This window comes from Ambystoma mexicanum, chromosome 12, assembly GCF_040938575.1.
Source record: "Ambystoma mexicanum isolate Mex_15411 chromosome 12, UKY_AmexF1_1, whole genome shotgun sequence".
NCBI lineage: Eukaryota > Metazoa > Chordata > Amphibia > Caudata > Ambystomatidae > Ambystoma > Ambystoma mexicanum.
This window is the reverse complement of record NC_090936.1, coordinates 145,451,935-145,474,888: the sequence shown is the minus strand read 5'-3', so window position 1 is coordinate 145,474,888 and position 22,954 is coordinate 145,451,935.

Below are 22,954 nucleotides of genomic sequence, written 5' to 3'. Positions count from 1 at the left end.
ACGGAACTACTTACTGCCGTGCCTACAGAACTGGAAGAGGCTCTGCCTGCTATGTGGCCTGCTTCACTCACGCCTCCGTTCAGCTCGTTAATTGAAATACCTGTTCCACTACCTACTGTAATCTGTAATCTATTACCTATGAAGTGTCTCTTCCCTCATCTGTACCCTTGTCCACCCAGTCCATCAAATTACCCACCCAAACGCATACGGCTGTGCCCCCAGTAACGTATCTGCCATTGCCTGCAGCATTGCCTGATTTTCCTGCGCCACTGCCCAACCACACCACTGGATCACCCACCTAACTTCTACTTATACAGCTCAGCATTTAGAAAGCTGCACAGCCAACCCTACCATACATAGATTTGCCACCTCACGCAGTCACACTGCAACCCAGCATAAACCTCATACCACCACCGCTAGCATACCGCCACCCCAACTGCTTAGATGCGCCCTCATCAATGCCCGCTCACTCACAGCCCATGCCCTGGACATTCAAGACCTGATCATCACCAACCACATTCGACCTCTTGGCTATCTGTGAAACCTGGCTCCACGAAGCCTCTGGCCTGGCCCTTTCACTAGCCCTTCCCCCAGGCTACACCATTTTTAGGGAAGATCGCCCCCACCTCAAAGGCGGCAGAGTCGCCCTCATAGTTAAAGAATCTATACGCATTCAAAAGGTTGACAAGACCTCTGAATCAACACTGACCGCCTACTCTTTAAACCTAACCCCTCCCTGAATTGCACCATTACCCTCCACCTCGTGTACCGCTCCCTGGGTCTGTCAAAGACTTTCAAAATGCCCTGACCCACATGCCCGCAGACAACCGAAAAAAATCCACCAACGCCATCCTCCTAGGAGACCTCAGCCTGGGTTTAAACGATAGGAAAGATGCCCCAGTCACCTCCCTAGACAATGCCTTAGCTACCCTAGGGTTCCAACAAGCCATCACTGATCCTACCAACATTAAGGGTTGCACCCTGGACTGGATAGCCCATCACAGCTGCCCGGTCACCATCACAGCCAACAGACCCTTGCCCTGGACTGAACACCATGTCATCCTCTTTGATATTCCTACCGCTAAACCAGTCCACAAACTGACTACACCCCTCCCGTCTGCAGTCACCAGGAGTGCACGTCAGCTCACCAAGGAGTGACTCCTACATCACCTCATTGTCCTGGCCCTCAGGCCACCCTTCCCCCTGCTCCACAAGCTCTAGTTCAAACATTCAACTCGATCATTTCCCAAGCCATAGAGGCTATTGCCCCACTCATCATTAAAAAAGCCAAACGGACTAAGCATTCCAATACTTGCTTCACCCCTGAGCTTCTCCAACTTCACACCAAAAAGAGGGAAGCACTTTCCACCTGGAAAGCCAACCCTTGCGACTCTACTAAAAGTGAATTTAACAAACTAATTAAAGTACACAAATACTCCATTATTCAAACTAAAGCCACCTCCTTTAACACCAGGATTGACGCAGCCAACTCCAACACCAAAGAGATCTTCTCAATCTTTAGGGAGTTAGAAACCCCTACAGCCCCTCCCCAACCCTTCATAAAAGATGAAGCCTGGTGCAACAGCATCCAAGAGGTGATGCTTAGCAAATTGGACACACTACACAACAACATTTTAATGCACCAACAGTCATTGAACATTCAACCGCCTCACACCGCTATGTGTGTTGATGAAAATGTACCCTCCTTCTCATTTAGAGAAGTCACCAAAACTGAAGTCCTTGCACTACTAAACACATAAAACCCTCCAATTTCAAAGGAAACACTTGCCCAGCCCCTCTAATCAAAGAATGTGCCACCAGCCTGGCTCCTTTCCTCAAGGCATTTATTAACACCTCATTTTCAACAGGTCTTGTCCCAGCAAGCTTGAAAGAAGCCTGTGTCTGCCCTCTCCTAAAGAAACCCACGCTAGGCACTGGGTAACTACAGGCCAATCACCACAGTACCCTTTCTCCTAAAGATACTTGATAAAGCAGCCTATCTGCAAGTCCAGCAGTTCCTAGAGGCTAACAACAGCCTCAGCTTCCGCCAATCTGGCTTTCGCCCAGGTCATGTTACTGAAACAGCCCTTTTATACCGTAAGAACCAAATGGACTACATCAGAGACTCTGGGAAACCAGCACTACTACTCCTTCTCGACCTCTCTGTGGCCTTTGATCTCGACCATAAAACCATATGCCAACACCTCTCGACCACCGCACACTTCTCACATAAGGTGACAGCATGGATCACGTCGTTTCTCCAAGGCAGAGCCATGAAAGTCTTCTCAGACTCAGCTTGCGCACACCCTAGCACGATCCAATGTGGTGTCCCCCAAGGCTCCTGCATCTCGCCCACATTGTATAACATATTTACAAGGTTGCTATTCATCTTCCTCGACACACTAGGCATCACGTATACCAATTACACTGATGATACACAGATCCTCCTAACTCTCTCTGGCGACTACGTTGCTGACTCCAAACACCTTGAACGCCATCTACGCCACAATAAAAACCTGGATTGCACAAAACTGGCTTTGTCTAAACTGAGACAAAATGGAACTCCTGCTTATCGGGTCACCAGAAACGTTAAAGAAACTTGACCACCAATACGAGACATTCACCATAGATAACATACCGATCAAAGTCTCTCAAGCTTTCAAAACACTAGAGTCTACCTAGGCGCAAACCAATCCATGACTAGTCAAGTAAATGCCATTGCATCCTCAGAAGCCTTCCACTCTAAACTCCTCACTGCAGTGAGGCCATTCCTCACACAGCAAAACAGCCTAACGATAGCCAGAGCTATTATCAGTGGCCGACTAGATTACTGCAATGCCTTGCTGGTCGGGACCTCCCTAAAAAACGGGGAAAAACCGCAAATTGTCCAGAATAATGCTCTTCGGGCGGCCACTGGTATTCCCAGAAGAGACCACATTTCTAAGGCCAGAAAACAAGCAGACTGGTTTCCTGTCATATAGCGTGTCATTTTCAAAACCCTGGCCCTCACACATAAATGCATCCATCACAAAGCACCACCTTTCCTTTCTCAGAGACTCTCCTTACCTCCTACATTGAGACCTACTCGAACCCCATACCCAAACCTACTTTCGGTGCCCAAGGTTTCCAGAGCGCGAGCCGGAGGCACTAGCTTCCCTTTTCTCGCAGCAACTCAATGGCATGCCCTTCCACCCAACCTCAGGCGAATCCCCTCCCACCTAGCTTTCCACAAAGTAATCAAAACACGCCTATTTAACTGAACTCCCACCGTAAAATCCTAAACTGCACTCTATGCACTGAACTGTTCTTCTTGTATGTTCCCCACTGAGAACCATGTCATTTGTAACTGTGCAAACCGTTGTTCCCTTTGCCCAACATTGCTAGGCCTCATGTAACCAGCAGCACTGTCAGTACTTGTAACCTGTAACTAAGCCAATCCCTTCTAACAACAGCGCCTCGATGCTCGTGGGCAGCAAGTGTGTTTTATGAATGCAAATAAATAAATACAAATAAATAAGTGTGCCTCCTTAAATCCCTCTCCCGTGCGCCTCCTTAAATCCCTCTCCCATGCGCCTCCTTAAATCCCTCTCCCATGCGTTCATGTCTGCCCATTGCTTCTTCCACCCAGCATTAAGCCGTATGTGGAGGATGGAAATGAGACCTTTTGTGGAGGCCGACTCAGTTCCAAATCTCTTCAAGGCAGTCAACACCATTGTGGCCGCTTCCCTAACCATTTTACTCATCACCCAGTGCCGTAGTTTGAAAGACTGCAAACGGTCCAGTTCCCCTAGACCATATTCCCACTTACACTCCAGAAAGGATTTAATCACGTTTCCTTTAAACATGTCGGCTATGCACCAGCCCCTGTTTTCCCTCCAGCCTCTGAATGGTCCTCTCTGCGTGGCAGAAGTGACGTCTGGGTTGTGGTGGATCGGGGTTAGCGGTGACAGAAACGTGGTGGGATTTTATGTGTGGCCACCTTTTCCCTTATTGCACCGGTGGCTCCGTTAATCAAATTCCTATAAATCGACTGCGGTCTCAGGTGCTTGGGGAGCCGAAAGATCCTCTAAACGGAATGCCCCCAGTTGCTGTATCCATAGCCCAGCACTGATTTGCTGATGCAGTTTGGCATCATTCTCTAAGTATGCGCAGGTGTGCTGCATTGTGGTTTGTCTGAAAATCCGGGGCCTGCCGCCCACCTTTATCCATTTAGGCCCCAATAGTAAGCCTGGCTAGTCTACCACCTTGCCCCTTCTAAATAAACCAGGTGCCTTCACTCCGTAGAAGCAGAATTACTCGACTAAGGACCACCATAGGCAGTGCCTGGAATAGGTTTAATAATCGCAGAAGTACATTAATTTTTACAACATTGATTCTTCAAAGCAGGAAATAGTAACTTTGCCCCATCTTCCTAGACCCACCCTTTTTGCTCTATAACCTTGAGGTAATTGATGGCATAGAATCTGGTTAAGTTGGCAGATAATTGTGTGCCCTGATATGTAATGCTTTCCCTAGCCCACTGAAACGGGAGTGTAGTTTTCAAGTGGGAGCTAGTCTCTGGTGAAGTAGTTTGATTCAGAATTTCGGACTTTTCCAGGTTTACCTTAAACCCAGAGACTGTCCCGTACCTACTCAGTTTGTCTTGTACCACTGGTAGCGACAGCTTGGGTTCCACTCGTCCAAACTGTATTCCTGTATGTCTTGTCGTGCTCTCACTCTTTCAGAGAAGGATTCCATCACCATCGTGAAAAGGAGTGGTGACAGAGGGCATCCTTGCCCGGTTCCCCTGCTCAATGTGAACTGGACTGAGAGTGTGCCATTGGCTTTCATTCTAGCGGTGAGTCCCTCATAGATAGCCGTGATCCATTTTGCCAGGTTAGGGCCTATTCTCATTCCTCTCAAAACTTCTTTAAGAAAGGTCCACCTGACCCTATCAAAAGCCTTCTCGGCATCCAGGGACAACAAGAGCATTTGGTCTCTGCCGAATTTCGTGGCCTTGTCTATTAAGTGGGTCAACTTTCTGATGTTCTCAAATGCCTGACGGCGTCTGGTCCGAATGGATCAGGTCTGGAAGTACACTTTCTAGCCGTAGCGCCAGAATTTTAGTGAACATTTTCTCATGCGCATTAAGCGACACACTGGGTCGGTAAGACCCACAGCTCCCCTGATCGTTCCTGGTTTATGGATCACGCTGATCATGGCCTGATTCATAGTGCCTGATATAGTCCCGTTTGTTACGTAGGAATTGAATAAGTTAACTAGGGAATTCAAAAGCTTGCCTGCCATAGTTATACAGAATTGGTTAGTCAGGCCACCTGGTCCTGGAGCTTTGTTTGTCTTCAGCAACTTAATCGCACAAATGACCTCTTCCTTTGCAATAGGGGCCTCTAATTTTTCTCTTTACTGCTCCGTGAAATGCCGCAGAGCTGCCCCTGCAATATATTCTCGGCAAGCTCCAAGTCCCGCCTCCTCAGCTGAGTGTAGCTTCTCATAAAAGATGCAGAATGTCTCAACTACACTGTCGGTGTCATGGGTCAGACTGCCCTTCATATTTCTCACCGCTTTAATACTTTTCCTGTTTCTATAGTCCCTTAATGCCCTGGACAACGGTATATCAAATTTATTAGCCTTCTCGTAAAACAAGCATTTAAAAACAAGCAGGGACTTTGTGGCTATGTTAGTGTCCAGAGTATTGATTTGGCCCCTCAGGGTCATAGGTTTCCTAAGCAGTCTGGGGCAACCGTTCTATCTACAGGTTTTTTCTGTGTCTCTAAGTTCTGCGAGGAGCTTTTCACTTTCACATCTCCTAACTTTAGCCAAGTGCGCTCCCATTGATAGGAATCTACCCCTCACCACTGCCTTACACGCATCCTGAGTGTTGTTGTGTGATATAACAGGGTCCCTCAGCAGGTGGGGCAGTAAGGTCCACAAGCGTTCCTGCACTTTTGAGGAGTCTACATCTAACTGTAATGAAACTGGTACCTGATCAGAAAGCATAATGTCACCTATCCTTACTTACGATGCATGACCGCGCAGAGTGTCGGATAGCAGTATGTAATCTATTATTGTATAGACCCTGTGAGCGTGTTAGAAGTAGAAGTAGTACCTCTCATGGTGTGTGTCTCATCAAATGTCCATCACCCCAGGACTAGTTAGCTCATTCTTCAGTCCCTTGCGCCCTCAAACCCTCAGAGTAGTCCAACTATTGGTTCATGACCATATTTAAGTCACCTCCTACAATCAGCACCCCCTTTGTAAAATGGGCCAATCTTCGTGAGGTTTGCAGCATAAAGCTAACCTGCCCGGTGTTGGGAACAGATGCCAGGGTCAGGAACCGAGGGCCCAGCTTACAGTTCACCATGACAAATCTGCCGTCAGGGTCAGCCCGGGAGTCTTCTACTAATAGGCCTAAACCACTTTTGCATATTATCGCCACTGCTGCTCTCTGCCCCGGTGCTTAGTCAAAGCACTGTGTGCTGAAACCCCTGGGTCACATGCGTCCTCAGTCCTTTTGTAGAAAATGTGTCTCTTGTATTAGGGCTGTATCTACACCTTGGTTGCATAGCAGTTGAAGTAGTCTCACCCTCTTGCCTGGGGAGTTCAAGCCCCTAACATTCAAATATAGAATTTGCATAATCCCTTATTAACAACATTCCATGACCAAAGATTAGCCTTTGCCACGTCCCCATTGCCCAGAACTAGACACCCCGTTGTTGTCTCCTATCCCACCCCCTTCCCTCCCCAATCTCCGCTAGAGCTCCCTCAACTTTATAACATAACCATTCTATAGGGATCCAGGGACCACCTCCCCTCATCAGGATCCCTCACCTGGAATGTTCCCTTTGAACCCCCGAACACCTTGCGGCCTCCCGACCAAAGCCCTTGTCACATGACAACAATTAATCAGGTACCCAAATAACACCTTGCTCGGTACAGTTTGTTTGTGCCCCCGCTGACGTGGGTGCTTGATATTCAGACACATGCCCCTTACTCTGGTTTAAATGCCTGGCCTTGCCTATAGTCCAACCTTCTTTTGATGGCTTTTCCTCTCTAACTGTAGGCCAATGGGGAATACCCATCTGTAGTGTACCTTATCTTTCCTTTATCGTTCCGTTATTGGCTTGAGGCGGAATCTCTTCTGCAGGGTGGAGTTGGAGACATCTTGAAATAATTGTACTTTCGAGTCTCTGAAGTCTATTAAACCTTTTGTCCTAGCTTCATGTAACATCTCCTTTAGTACAAAGTAATGTGAATTAAAGAGAATGTCCCTCGGTCTCATGGTTCTGTTGTGCTGATCTGAGAGGGCCGACCCTGTGGGCACTGTCGAACTTCAACCTCTCCGGAGGGTCCTCTGGGCACAATAATGTCAAGAGCTCTTGTAGGAGGTAATTCAACTGTTCCCCTTCAGCTCCTTCTTGGAAACATTTCAACCTAAGGTTGCCCCTTCTTGACCTATTTTCTAGGTCTTCACACTTATCCCCCAGAACTGCCATCTTCTGACGAAGCTTCTCAGTCTCTGCAAACGTCCTGGAGGGAATGCGTTGTCACTTCTGTGAGCGTCTGCTCTCCCACATGCACTCAGTCTCCCAAAGCATCCATTTCCTTTTGTAGCCCCTCCAAGCCTTTGGCCACCCCTTCGTTGAGGTCTGACATCTCCCTGGCTAGGTTGTCTTGCACGTCCTGTAGACAGTCCTTCAGATCCTCTTTAGTAAGGGCCTCTGGGTTCCCTGACCTTGAAAGCCACTCAGTTCCGCCCGGGGAGAAGACATAACAATAGGTTCACCTCCAGTTGCTTCTCTCATGAACTTCTCAATGCCGTCTTTTTGTTGCTTGCGCGCAGTTCTGCTTGCTTTTTTTCATCTGGGCTCAGCAAGCTCTTGTGCTAGGCTGTAGTTTTATGCAGATGCTTCTCATCAATGCCTTCCTTGTATCAGCACAATGGTCGGCCTGCAGCACTGTCTCACTGCAGAAACCTCCCTGCAGACAATATGCTGTGCAGCAATTGTGTACCACAGCCACCTTGGTCCTTATAATTAGCAGGCCATAGTCAAGCTTCTGAGGCTAGGGCCTTCTTTGAGACTTCATGCGGAGGATGGATCCACGTTCTTTTAACTTTAGACATTCATGTCTTATTCAGAGACCGAATCTTGTTTTTGTGTGGCTCTCACCGTTCCGGAGTCGGTTCCGTCAGTCGCCTTACTTCTTTGTCTCTAAGTTCATGAGGTTGGTGCTTGCCTCCTCCATATTCAGAACAGCACCATTGACTCACGGATACGAGCCTTGTCATAGCACCCAGCCTGGGAAGGTAGACACTCCCCGCCCCCTGCTTCGAGCCTCGACTCTTCAACGTCGGTCCACCATGCTCTGCCTTAGGGACCTGGGCACTGCTGTCGTGCCCGCTCCTCCACAGCTCCAGCCAGACTGGAGTTGGTGTCTCCTCACTGGTAGAGGGCCAACAGCCCCTCTCGATCTCATCCTGTGCCTTCTGTCTATTACGTGTCCTTGCCTGCCTCTGCTTTTTCCCCCAATATGGCAACCGTGGGTCTCCACCCAAGCTTCTCTCATGGGTGCTGCACCCCGCTTGCAGACCACACTGCTGCAAACTCGGCACCCCGATCGCCTACATGGGCTTTGCCAATCAATTCATGAGTGTTTTGGATGTTCGGTAATCCATGGGCTCAGGTGTTTCGGATCCGCTGGTGGGAGCCTCACGGGGCTTTATCCAGCCCATACGCCATCTTGGCACCTCACAATTTATTTGCCTTTCTAATCACACTGGTGACTGTGGCGGTTTCCCTCAAATAAATGGATTGATTGAAAGGAACAAATGAAGTCATGCTATTCGCAACCTTTTTGGGGCTGCTTTTTCAAAGACTGAGACAACTTCAAGCATATTAGTGATATAATCAAATATCTTGTCTGGCAAATGAATAGCTGAATAATAATAGGGATATAAATATATTGTCAAGACAGTGTTTGTTTTCCAAATTCATATTCAAGAAGAACTCCTTCACATAAACGTAAACAGACTTTGGTGCAAAGAACAGATGGTCTATACAAATTAAACTATCAGATAGTGTCTATTTTGATACAAGCTATGAACAGCAACCAAAAACATTTTGCTCTTTCCTGACCAACTGATAAACTCATTGTGTATGTGCAGCTATTGCTAGAGGATAGGATGTAAATAAAAAGGAAAGTGAGGCTTAGCCTTTGTCAGATCCCGTGTTACCTGGGTGTTTGACAATTCTCATATAATGCAATGATCATCTCAAAGGAGAGTAATCACCCAAAATCCAAGGATTCAAAATTATGAAGCCCTCAAGATAGCGTAGTGTCTGCCCAGACATCTGTTTTCAGCCTGCATGAAGGTTGATAAAATGAGTCCCACTAAATGGGTACTAACACAGATCATTACTGTGACAAGAAGCAGAAACAAACCAGCATGAAGCGCTGTATTCAGACATGATATTATTACGCCAACATTTTCATTAGCTCAAGATGATCTGGAAACCTTGACTCTAACGGGTCAGCACTGGCTGCCAAGTGAGCTGAAAAGATCAAATCATCTATGTGACACAGATATATTTTCTTTTTTTCAACTTTTATTTATTGGCAAAAGCTTACAGCATACATGTTTAGGCGTTTCTTTCCATGTATATATATATACAGACAGGTTACATAGGGTTAGTCAATAATTGTGGGGCGTGATATAGCTATAGAGAGATGCCACTTGTCTGCATATTGTGGGCTAGGGGGGTGACGCAAGTAGACGCAGTTCTAATGAACATGGATTATCATCAGACCCATGAACCCCACTGGAGTTGGCTATGTAGCGTATTTCTGGCTTGTGGGGGGGCTGATCTGGGCAGCAAGGCCACATAGCGCGGAAGGAAGCACAGAGCCTATAATATTGTAGCATTTCCAGTGCCGACCTTGTATGCCCGGGCCGCCATGTTTGGGGTGTGATGAATTTCCCCTTTATTTAAAGCCCTTGCTCCACGTTGCTGATATACGCTGTGCAAACCAAGCCCTTTCGTTTGTTAAACAAAAGTCAGATCTTAGACTACTGTGTTGTGCAAGAAAATACATTCACAGAGCTTGGCTGTGTCGGGCTAAATTCTTAATTTTATAGCCGTAAGATAAATGAAAAAGCAACATGGCAATCTACCCCCTTAGAACTGGCTTTTAACCACTTTTATAGTATAATATTTTATCTATCATCAGTCTGGTTTTAATTTGCTCTAATGTGACTCAGGCAGAACTATTTCATTTCCACTTCATCCTGTAACTGTGAAGAATCAGAATTTCTAATATTTCACCAACAGCTGGTATTTTAGGACTGTTTGCTATCTTTGTACCTTGATTTACTGTTTGTATCTCCTACTGGTATTATAAAAGCATACTTGTGTATTTTAATGAACTATTGTGGCTTTTCTTGCCGAAATAAAGTGTGTTGAGGATGATGATGATGAAAGGCTTGCATTCTAGATGCATTCCTGCACCGTCAGGCCGGTGCCAGGAATGCCGAGTAAGAAATGCATGGGTTTTTGAAGGCGACGTGGCCGGAAGCCAGCAATGCACCTCAAGAACTGGTCCCAAGGGTCCAAATGAAGGAGAAATCGGGCTACTGAGCTGACATGAGGACACAGGGCACTGAGACCAACACGGCCAGTTCTGGGGGCAATCTAGTAGTAATGGGGCAATTCTGTCAGCAAAATTGGTGAAATGGGGCAAGACAAAGGACAAAGTGAAACATGGAGACTTATGTGGGTGATGGATGTGGCAGTCCTAGGGGAAATGTATACAGCCTGGGCAATGCTGGGGCCAATGTGAGTTCTATTGGGTAAATCCATGGGTAATGTAAAGAAACATAGAAAGTTTCTCAGCCAGCCCTTGAGGGATGAGGACAATGTAAGGGTAATTTGAGTGGCAAGGACCAGAGCCATGGGTGTGTGAAATGATATGAGCACTACTGTGGGTAATGTTGATGCCAGCTTGATCATGTGTTTTATTCTTGCAACACTAAATGCCATGTTTAGTTTGGGCTATTAGGTGGCACCAAATGCACCACCCATATAGCCAAAACTATTAGCATTGGAATAGAAGATATAGGTGAGATGGCAAGTAATGAGGGACGCAAATCCTGCAGATAATGTTTGGTTGTGTATTTTCCCACTGATGTCCATGGCCATGCTGAGGCCTATGTCACTTCCCTCTCCATTGCTGCCCTTCTCTTCCAAACCCACGCCCATTGCAGACTCTTTTACCATGTTATGAACCAGCTGTGTTTTTCACTGGCTCGTCAGCAAGTCTGCGATTTGCAGCTCATCGGCAATGGGGGAAACAGGAAACTGAAGCATGACCACACTACTCCCCTCTGCTAGGTCCCTGCACACCATGACCCTTTGGTAACCAGTTAAATTATTTTTCTCTTGTTGAGCCTGTTTGCTTTGTTTTGTCGATCTGTGTTTGTGTGGGCTTTTTTCTAAATTGATAGAGGTTTCTTTTTTTTTTTTTTACCACATTTTAGGTCTGTGTAGAACAAGGACAGGTATAGATAGCCATGAGCTGATCTGATCTTTATTGTGGCATCCAGTCTCCCAACAAGGTACCTGAGAAGGGAATTCATTCATAGGATAGGTCTATAAACAATAAATGTGTCCTGAGTCACTTATTTCATATTCATACTTTCTTTATGAATACAATACAAGAAAACATTTCTGACATGAACAAAATGTTAGAGAGAGAGCAGGGTGAGTTAGTGGTTTATTCTAACACACACATACACTTCCACATTTCCACTACGCTCACCCACTGTTGTCCATACACAATGCCCACACACTCTATACCCACACACAATGCCACTCACACACACTGACCCCACCCACACGTACTGGCATGATACACACACAAAATCACACACACTGACCCATATACCCATACCCATATACATGCACATATACAGTCCCCAAACACACACACTACGCACCACACACACTGCTCCCACATATACTATTACCACAAACACTGACCCTCACACACATCTGCCAACACACAACTATGTACAGACACACTGCCCCTACACACAATGCCACCACAACCAATACCCCCAGATACACAGCTCCCAACAAGCACACTGTCAACCCAACACAATGCCCCCTACAAAAACCAGACCCAGAGGTACTAGAATCCTGCTGATGTGTGAGGCTATCAACGCGTTCTTTATGAGCAAGATCAGTAACTCAGGCTGTACATCTATGGTTCCAAATCCTCTGACCCCTCCACTCATAGCTTCCCTTGGGCTGTTCAAGTGTAACAACTATCGAAAGGGAATGCCACAATATTGATTGGAAAATGACACTAAATGCTGAACTAATCCTATTACCCATATCAATTTCACTAGATAATAATCCACCTGCTTCAATCGTTGTATGGCAACAGAGAATACATCCACTCAACTAGCAGATATCACCTTTAACTCTGTGATGGGATCTCAGCTAATTGACGAACAATACTTGCATCCTAATTGGAAGATGTGTTAGTCCTTGACGTGGATGCATTTAAAGTGATTAAAAATGATCAGATGCAGAACAATACACAACAAAATATAATAAAAGATGCTGACGATAAGAACACTCATGGGAACCATAAGAGACAGATATTAAGAAATCATATTATCAAACAAAAGGAGGAAAGCAACATTTCCGAAAGGGCAATTTCCAAAGGAGGCACAGCTTCATCTCACTGATGAGGTCCGACTAGGCCGAAACACGTGTCTGGGGTTTCTGTTGGTACTCTTGTTCAGAGGAGAATTGCCTAGCATTTTGGTGCTGTACTGCCCTTGGGGGTGGGCCAAAGACTGATATGCAAATGATTATTAGTGAGCTGTAACGTGTTTGTAGAGCCTCCTGGGTGGGCACCTTCCCATGGAACAGGTTATTTGGTTGTGTTTGTTCTCGGTAGAGGGGCTCCTGGACCTTTTTTGTGCATTTTTAGGAACTTTAGTTGTCACCCTAAGTTACCCAGGGTAATCAGACGTCGACCCCTTGCTCAATGTGCTTAGAGGGGCCCAGATTCTCCTTACTGATGGGGCCCGACTAGGCTGAAACACGTGTCTGGGGATGCTCTTGGTACTCTTGTTCAGAGGAGAATTGCCTAGCATTTCGGTGCTGGACTGCCCTTTTGGGGAGGAGAAAGACTGATAATGGATATTTCCCTCTGTGAAAGGTACAGTGAGATAATACGTGGTTGTAGACCCTCTCGAGTGGGCACCTTCCCATGGAACAGGTTATTTGGCTGTGTTCGATCTCGGTAGAGGGGCTCCCACACCTTTTTGTGCATATTCCAGAATAAACTGAAAGATACCAAGAAAGGGAGTCTGGTAATGCACCAACTAAAATGGTTGATAAATGATGCCACTTGGATCTTTACAGTTATGCAGCAAACAATGTCACAGGCCTGCAAGCGGTCAAACAGATTAAAGTAAAACAATGAATAACATCTATAAAATGATTTTACCAAGTACATAGTGGCTTTTCTCTATTACCCAGCATTTTTATATTAAAAACAAAACGTTATCCTTCGTTTTCTAATGGCTTGAAAAGTTGTCTCTTTGATTTTAATCATTGTTTGGATCTTCTTTGGCAAAGGACTCTGGGCTTTCCACAATGCCGACCATTACAAATGATTAGGCTGGAACACTGCCTCACTTATGTTAAGAGAATTTTAAGTTTATGTGGATTTAAACTATTTCGAGTTTACTGCAACCACATACACACCATTGTAATCAATTTTAAACAAGGGTCACAATAAAGAGCTAAATAATGTTTTAAAAGAAAACTTGGTTTGGGTTTCTGCATTAGAAACAGAAGTGGACTGGTCTCACCACATCGAAATGATATTGAAAACATTAAGAAGAGAGCAATTAGGAGTGATTAGTATCGAAATGTTAAATATTTAGAGACTAAGGCCTCATTACGGGTGATCCGGTCCAGTAAAAATGCCCGAATAAATGCTGGTACTACCGGCTCTGGCCTTTTTACCAGACCGGCTCACTCCGATCCTGCCGGTAGAGGCAGTGAACTACCGGCAGGGGGAGTTCAGGCCCCTATCGGCAGAGAAATGACTGAATCACTGGCACCGTAACATAGGTGCCGGTGAATCAGTAGTTTCAATCCGAAGGGACTCAATGGAATGGTGAATTTACCGCTGTTGCCCGTACCCGTGATATCCCATTAACACTGTAACACTGGGATATCGGGCACCAGTAGCGGTAAGGCGAGTAAGCCGGTAACCCGCCGGTAGTACAGGTGGGTTACCGGCAAACTCGTAATGTGGCCCTGAGTCATTATCTGTGCCCATTGTGCTGACTTGACAGTCATTTATGCCATTACATCCTTATGTAAGGTGATACCTAAAAAGAGTTCAAACAATGGGAATGTACGCAGCATTTGCTCTTAAACAGATTAGAAACTAGAGAACTACTGGGCACAAAGAGCATATATTCCTCTGGAACTTAGAGTCTGCCAAATATGTAAGAAAGGAAATCAAGATTCAAACCTTGAAACATTTATTAATATATTCTGAGAGGATTGGTGAGAAGCAATATTATTATTTTGGGAAATGAGTCAACAACGTCTCATTTGCTGGTAAAATAGCTCAGTGGGTTGAGCGCTCGCTGCTGTGATCTGAGCGTGATCTGCAGGTTCGAATCCCGGCAAGGCCAACTCAGCCTTTCATCCTTCCGAGGTCGATAAATGAGTACCAATTTCGGTTGGGCGATAGTGCATGTAAAATATGTGCTCTGTAAAGCGCTTTGGATTAAGGCACTATATAAATAACACATCATTATCATTATCATTTGTAAATAAGGAAGAACTTTGAGATGGCATCCAAAATGGCCAGCAGATATCGCTGATACTACACACTCTAGATTTTTGAAAATTGACTTCAGAATGTTTTAATGATACATGATTGTATATTTGCTGCAGAGGTAGTGGTGTGGAAGTGGTTGTGGCATCACCAGTGGTGGTAGTTGTGGCAGAGGTGGTCGTGTTTGCAGTTGAGGAGACAGAGGCAATGTTGTAGCACTGGTGCAAGCACCAGGATCCTGGGAGTCTTCATCCTCGTCCTGGGCAGCACAGTGTGAGGGGCAGAAAGGGGATGCACTGACATGAATGCGGTGCAAAATGCACTGCGTGCAAATTGGAGATCCTTCACTCAGTCCTACACTTTGCTTGTTATGCCATAGCTGTGCATTGCAAGGCTGATGGGCGCTGCCAACTTGCCATGTCCATGACAATATTACTTCAGATTATGTTAATTCATGTCTCAATTGCATGCTGATGCAGTGGACATTGTTCTGACATGCATGGACTTGCTGTCCAGAAGCAGATAAGTATTGCAATCTACACATGGCTTTTGGTTAGATGCGCACGAGCAGCCAGATCTTTCTGAGGTAAATAGACTGTGGTCACTGTTTGACAATGTTACTCAACACAGTCTGTGGTGCATCCTTTCACAACATCTTGGCTCCCAGAACCCTGAAGCCCAATCAGATCATCACAAAAGCTTCCTTCTCCTCCAAGAGCTTATGCACAAGTGAGGGCACACCCCCTCCTCCACTGGCAATGCTCGAACACAAATGCTCTGGATCAATGTGCTCTTAACTCTTAAGGTAATTCAAGAATTTTTGAGAAAGAAAATGTATTCTGGACTTGCGGAATACTGCAGTCTGGTATCCTACTCCATTGTGCTACATGCTTGCGTGAGGCAGTTCTGGGCATCAGGTTGTCAAACAACTTTGGTGCCCCCTTGACCACTCATTTGCTAGTACCTTGAGCACGTGAACAGTCCATTTTCTTTTTACCTGTTGGTAATCCTTCGTGCCCATGCCTGCAGCAGCCATTTCTGGTGGATGTCTCCTGTGTGTGGCAGATTCCGAATGTACCTAATTTACTGATCTCTGTAAACCACTGCCGCAGTAAACGTATTATTGTGCGGCTTTCCTCTGATTACAAATGCGGTAACAAGAACCACTACATATTGTGATTTCCCCTGGTTTACTGATACAATTATAATGACTCTCTAGGAGTACAGGTTTGCCATGATATCTACATACGTCTTATTGGAAGATGCTACACCTCAGGGTTATCAAAAGACCAGGCATTGGAGGGGTATGGTGTTGAGGAATTATACCACTTTAATTAAGGCACAACAAACCCCTTTTTTTTTTTTAAAACGTTCTCACACGGTCAGGGGATGACCCAAATATATTAATATGTAAAGGAGATCATTAATTACACCATATAACATTTTTCTGATCTTGTGCATATGTGTTGGTATGTACCCGACAGTACTAGTACCTTCAGTCCTGAAAAAATAGACCCGGTACTTATTATTTCTGTTACAAAAAATGTTTTTAGTTTTTAATCATTAATTCACAAGCATAAAAAGTGTTTGGTATGAGTCAAACCCAACCTCACACAGCATGGTTATAAAAAACAATACAAATCACAAAATACACATCCATATATCCACATACAACAATAAAAAGAATTACAGAAGACCACAATGAATGGATTTAACAATTTTCCAAACCCTGAGTATAATGACTCAGGTATAAACAGCTCCCGACATGTTTCAGTTCTTAGTTGCTCAGATGCATGAACTTTCTTTAGGGAAATATTTCAATTTTCAGTTTTCCACCATGCAATCCAAGGTCACAATTAAGGGTTCTCACACACTTCCTAAACCAGGAAACAAACAAGGGGGGAGTCACCAACCATATACAACAGTCAGATAAGCTCAGAAACAAATTCCATGCATCAGTGCAGTTTGTCTAGTGAGTCACAAAGCACTGATGAAATTAGGACATGATTGCACTCAACCTGTCCCCAATAGCAAGCTACATACCTCTTAAATCGGTACCCGTAGCGCCGGTGTATCTACACCAAAATTAGGCCGATGACTCCAACAAGTCGAGTCTTGATTGTTCAATAGCTCTCTAGTAGCTGAAGGTCAACTTCAATGCTGCAAACCAGTCAAGACATACATTTCATCACAATCAGACCACAAAGCGTTTCTCCCTTCACCAGAGATACACCAAAATGTCCCCAAAACAGCCCTTTTAGCTGCACCAAAGTGTATCAACACCAACACCGTGTTAATATTCCATGGCCGACCTGTGCCCAACACCCCCACTCGTTTCACCTAGGTATGACCAATGCCATCACCTGCACACCCACAGTGATAAGAACAATACATCGTACCTCCTTTACCAATATATGCCGTGTCATTATATATCATGTTTCTCTTAGAACTGGATCAAAAATCGCTGTATTCAAGTATCCAAGGCTAAAAACCTGTATGGAAGGCAAAACGGGATAGCCTCTGTAAACATAAACCTTTCCGTGCCGCTATACTCATTTAATTTATAGACGAATCAAACAGCCCCGGTCCAGACCGCTCATCAAATTGCTACATAGAAACTAAAAACCCTTAAAGGCATACCTGTGATACGCATAGCAAAAAATGCTCCAGAGCAGCCATGTCTGCCATACCAGTGTAAAACACGCTGTAAAACACGCTGTACTTAGAATGTCCGATCTAGCGTTCAACCCGGAAGTGAGTAACGCGACACTAACAAAGGACTACAGAGATATTTATACCACGTGGGAGCTAAATAGCATCCCTGTGGCAAGCGTGGCAGAAAAATGCTCCGAACCAGCCGTGTCTGCCGTACCGATATAAAACACGCTGTAAAACACACTGTACTTAAATTATCTAATTTCGCGTTCAACCCGGAAGGGTGTAGCGCGACATAGAAAAAGGACTGCAAAGGCAGTGCCATACGGAAGAAACACAAAGAAGGGACTTCCGTATAGGGGATCTACGGCTATTACAATTTACACAAGGTCCCCGGGAGGCAACGCTGGGAGTGTAATACAAATGAAAAAAAGGGGCAGAAATGCCATACAAATGAAGGTGTGCCATCGCACGGGCCAGCATAACAGGTCCAATAGCCCAAATGTGCAATAAAATAACCTGTCAACTCAAACCAGTGCCATCCTCACACAAAATCCAACAATTAAATACAAGTGCAAAACACATATGAAAAAATTGGAGGTGCAAAAACAAATATGAAGAAATTAAATAACTATAAAGTGGCCAGATCACAGGGTATCTACCAGAATCACACTACCTCCTATACCAAGCAAAGTCAGGACATTCAAAGAATGGCTACCACAGTGATGCTGGATTGCATGTGGGACTGCAGAAAAAAACCCTAGGCCTTTATCCTGCACATAAGTATAGCATTTCACATTACATCAAATGTATGCCCACAATGATTGTATCATGGAAGGTATTACTTGTGTGTATGTTGCCATTCAATTTCTTCATTTAGACCCACAACGTGGCTTTGACATTTAAATATAATTTTCTGTTCAAACAATAGCAATTTCTTATCTGTTTCACACTTGTTCTTACCCACCACTTTCTTCAAGATTACCCATCTAAAATACTCATGTGTATGCTTCATTTGTGTAAAATGTTTGACCATGGGGGCTGTAAGAATCTGATTCTTTATACAGCTACGATGTTCCAACACTTTCTATTCATTTTCCCAATATATTGCAATCCACATGGGCACGTGATTAGATAAATTACATTTTCCGTGTTACAATTCGTCATGTCATCAAGGGACCACATCATAGTCGGATTCAGTAAGACCTGTTTAGTTTCTTTTGTATAGGCACACATAATGCATTGTCCACATGGGAAATGTCCTTTGACAGGAGGGAGACCCCATAGTGTAGTTTGTCTAGGTGCTGTCATCTGTTTCACCGATATATCGTTCCCAATCAACATGTTTCTGATGTTTTGGCTTTTTTTAAAAGCTATTAAAGGAGGATGTATAGACTTGTCATTATAAACCTTTCTCCAGGTTTTGTTAATGATACCTTTGATTTTATAAGAAAGATTCAAGAAGGTATTTACAAACACAATGCGGTTCTCTTTATTTTCCCCTTCCTTCTTTTTCTCTAGTAGAGCTTCACGATTATTGTTAAATGCTCTTTTGGAAGATGTTTTTACCAATTTGGCCGGATAACCTTTGTTGCATAATTTTTTGGACAATACGGCCGCACTACTACAGTAGTCCTGTTGTAGGCTGCTATTCCTTTTTAATCTTAAAAATTGTCCGAAAGGTAAGTTAGTTTTGATGTGGTTGGCATGATGACTCGAGAAATGTAACAAAGCATTTTTGTCCGTCTTTTTGTTATATGGCTTCACTTTTAATTTCCCTTCATGATGAAAAATAGTAATGTCTAGGAAATTAATTTCTTGAGTATTTATTTTCTTAGTAAATTTTAGAAAAGGATTTTGCACATTTAGCCATTCCACAAACAACTGAGCCTCAACTTCTGCGCCTTCCCATACTATGAAAATATCATATATGTATCTTAGCCATTTGACTAGATGTTTTTTTAAAGGATTAGTGTCGGGGTAGATGACCAGTTTTTCAAAATATTCTACATAGAGGTTGGCCAAATTTGGAGCCATGGCTGCGCCCATAGCAGTACCCTCTATTTGTTCATAGAAGTTTCCTTGAAATTGAAAGAAGTTTCTAGTCAGTGCCACTTCGGCACACCACATTATAAAGGCACTACTGACTGGATGCCCATCTTCTCTGTCTCTCAGAATTTCTTCGATTACTTCAAGAGTAGCTCTTTGGGGAATAATCGTGTACAAAGATTGTGTATCAAGGCTGATCAATAGACAATTGTTACAATTGTAGGGCAGATTCTCAATTTTATTGATGGCATCCGAAGTATCTCTCAGGTAGCTACTCATTTTCAGTACAAAGGGCCTCAAATAAAAATCCACAAATTTCGACAGAGGTTCTAGTATGGAATTAACCCCTGAGACTATAAGTCGACCTGGGGTGTTAATCAGACTTTTGTGTACTTTGGGAAGAATGTAAAACACAGGTACACGTCCTTGCTTTCTGGTAAGGTAGTCGTATTCCTGCTTACTGATCATCTTAGCCTCATAAGCACTAAATACCTTGGTTTCTATAATGGTCATCAAGGTGATGGAAGGGTCATTAGGGATGGGACGATAGCTTCTGACATCATTGAGTAACCGTAAACATTCCCCAACATAATCTGTGCGATTAAGGAGGACAATAGCTCCTCCTTTGTCAGCTTGTCTCATGATGACATCATCTGTTCTATCCAGTTTGAGAATCAATGCCCTTTGAATATTACCAAAGTTAGAATGATTGGGTATACCTCGTTGTTCCAGTTTGAGGACTTCCTTAAGAACCTGTTTCTCAAACACCTGGGATTCGGAAGTATAACTATGGGATGGGGCACAGAAAGTGGATTTATTTCTTAAACCGGTGTGATTAAGATTTTCATAGACATTGTCATTCTGAAAATATTCATTTAAATGAACTTTGCGCATAAAGCTATGGAATTCAGGACTAAACTCGAAAGGATCATGGAATTTCGTGGTCACAAAATTAAGTAATTAGATAAATTTATTACCACTGATTCCTCGCCCTTTTTTAGGACAGGGACCCAACCGAGGAGATTGGGGTACTCAGATACAAACTCGCAGCACGGCGAGGAATCAGTGGTAATTAATTTATCTAATTACTCTTTGAATAGCGATGAAGAACAAGTACTAAAGAAAGGCCTTAATTTTGTCGCCATGAAATTCCATGATCCTTTCGAGTTTAGATCTGAATTCCATAGCTTTATGCGCAAAGTTCATTTAAATGAATATTTTCAGAATTACAATGTCTATGAAATTCTTAATCACACCAGCTTAAGAAATAAATCCACTTTCTGTGCCCCATCCCATAGTTATACGTCTGAATCCCAGGTGTTTGAGAAACAGGTTCTTAAGGAAGTCCTCAAACTGGAACAACAAGGTATACCCAATCATTCTAACTTTGGTAATATTCAAAGGGCATTGATTCTCAAACTGGCTAGAACAGATGATGTCATCGTGAGACAAGCTGACAAAGGAGGAGCTATTGTCCACCTTAATCGCACAGATTATGTTGGGGAATGTTTACGGTTACTCAATTATGTCAGAAGCTATCGTCCCATCCCTAATGACCCTTCCATCACCTTGATGACCATTATAGAAACCAAGGTATTTAGTGCTTATGAGGCTAAGATGATCAGTAAGCAGGAATACGACTACCTTACCAGAAAGTAAGGACGTGTGCCTGTGTTTTACATTCTTCCCAAAGTACACAAAAGTCTGATTAACACCCGAGGTCGACCTATAGTCTCAGGGGTTAATTCCATACTAGAACCTCTGTCGAAATTTGTGGATTTTTATTTGAGGCCCTTTGTACTGAAAATGAGTAGCTACCTGAGAGATACTTCGGATGCCATCAATAAAATTGAGAATCTGCCCTACAATTGTAACAATTGTCTATTGATCAGCCTTGATATACAATCTTTGTACACGGTTATTCCACAAAGAGCTACTCTTGAAGTAATCGAAGAAATTCTGAGAGACAGAGAAGATGGGCATCCAGTCAGTAGTGCTTTTATAATGTGGTGTGCCGAAGTGGCACTGACTAGAAACTTCTTTCAATTTCAAGGAAACTTCTATGAACAAATAGAGGGTACTGCAATGGGCGCAGCCATGGCTCCAAATTTGTCCAATCTCTATGTAGAATATTTTGAAAAACTGGTCATCTACCCCGACACTAATCCTTTAAAAAAACATCTAGTCAAATGGCTAAGATACATAGATGATATTTTCATAGTATGGGAAGGCGCAGAAGTTGAGGCTCAGTTGTTTGTGGAATGGCTAAATGTGCAAAATCCTTTTCTAAAATTTACTAAGGAAATAAATACTCAAGAAATTAATTTCCTAGACATTACTATTTTTCATCATGAAGGGAAATTAAAAGTGAAGCCATATAACAAAAAGACGGACAAAAATGCTTTGTTACATTTCTCGAGTCATCATGCCAACCACATCAAAACTAACTTACCTTTCGGACAATTTTTAAGATTAAAAAGGAATAGCAGCCTACAACAGGACTACTGTAGTAGTGCGGCCGTATTGTCCAAAAAATTATGCAACAAAGGTTATCCGGCCAAATTGGTAAAAACATCTTCCAAAAGAGCATTTAACAATAATCGTGAAGCTCTACTAGAGAAAAAGAAGGAAGGGGAAAATAAAGAGAACCGCATTGTGTTTGTAAATACCTTCTTGAATCTTTCTTATAAAATCAAAGGTATCATTAACAAAACCTGGAGAAAGGTTTATAATGACAAGTCTATACATCCTCCTTTAATAGCTTTTAAAAAAAGCCAAAACATCAGAAACATGTTGATTAGGAACGATATATCGGTGAAACAGATGACAGCACCTAGACAAACTACACTATGGGGTCTCCCTCCTGTCAAAGGACATTTCCCATGTGGACAATGCATTAAGTGTGCCTATACAAAAGAAACTAAACAGGTCTTACTGAAACCGACTATGATGTGGTCCCTTGATGACATGACGAATTGTAACACGGAAAATGTAATTTATCTAATCACGTGCCCATGTGGATTGCAATATATTGGGAAAATGAATAGAAAGTGTTGGAACATCGTAGCTGTATAAAGAATCAGATTCTTACAGCCCCCATGGTCAAACATTTTACACAAATGAAGCATACACATGAGCATTTTAGATGGGTAATCTTGAAGAAAGTGGTGGGTAAGAACAAGTGTGAAACAGATAAGAAATTGCTATTGTTTGAACAGAAAATTATATTTAAATGTCAAAGCCACGTTGTGGGTCTAAATGAAGAAATTGAATGGCAACATACACACAAGTAATACCTTCCATGATACAATCATTGTGGGCATACATTTGATGTAATGTGAAATGCTATACTTATGTGCAGGATAAAGGCCTAGGG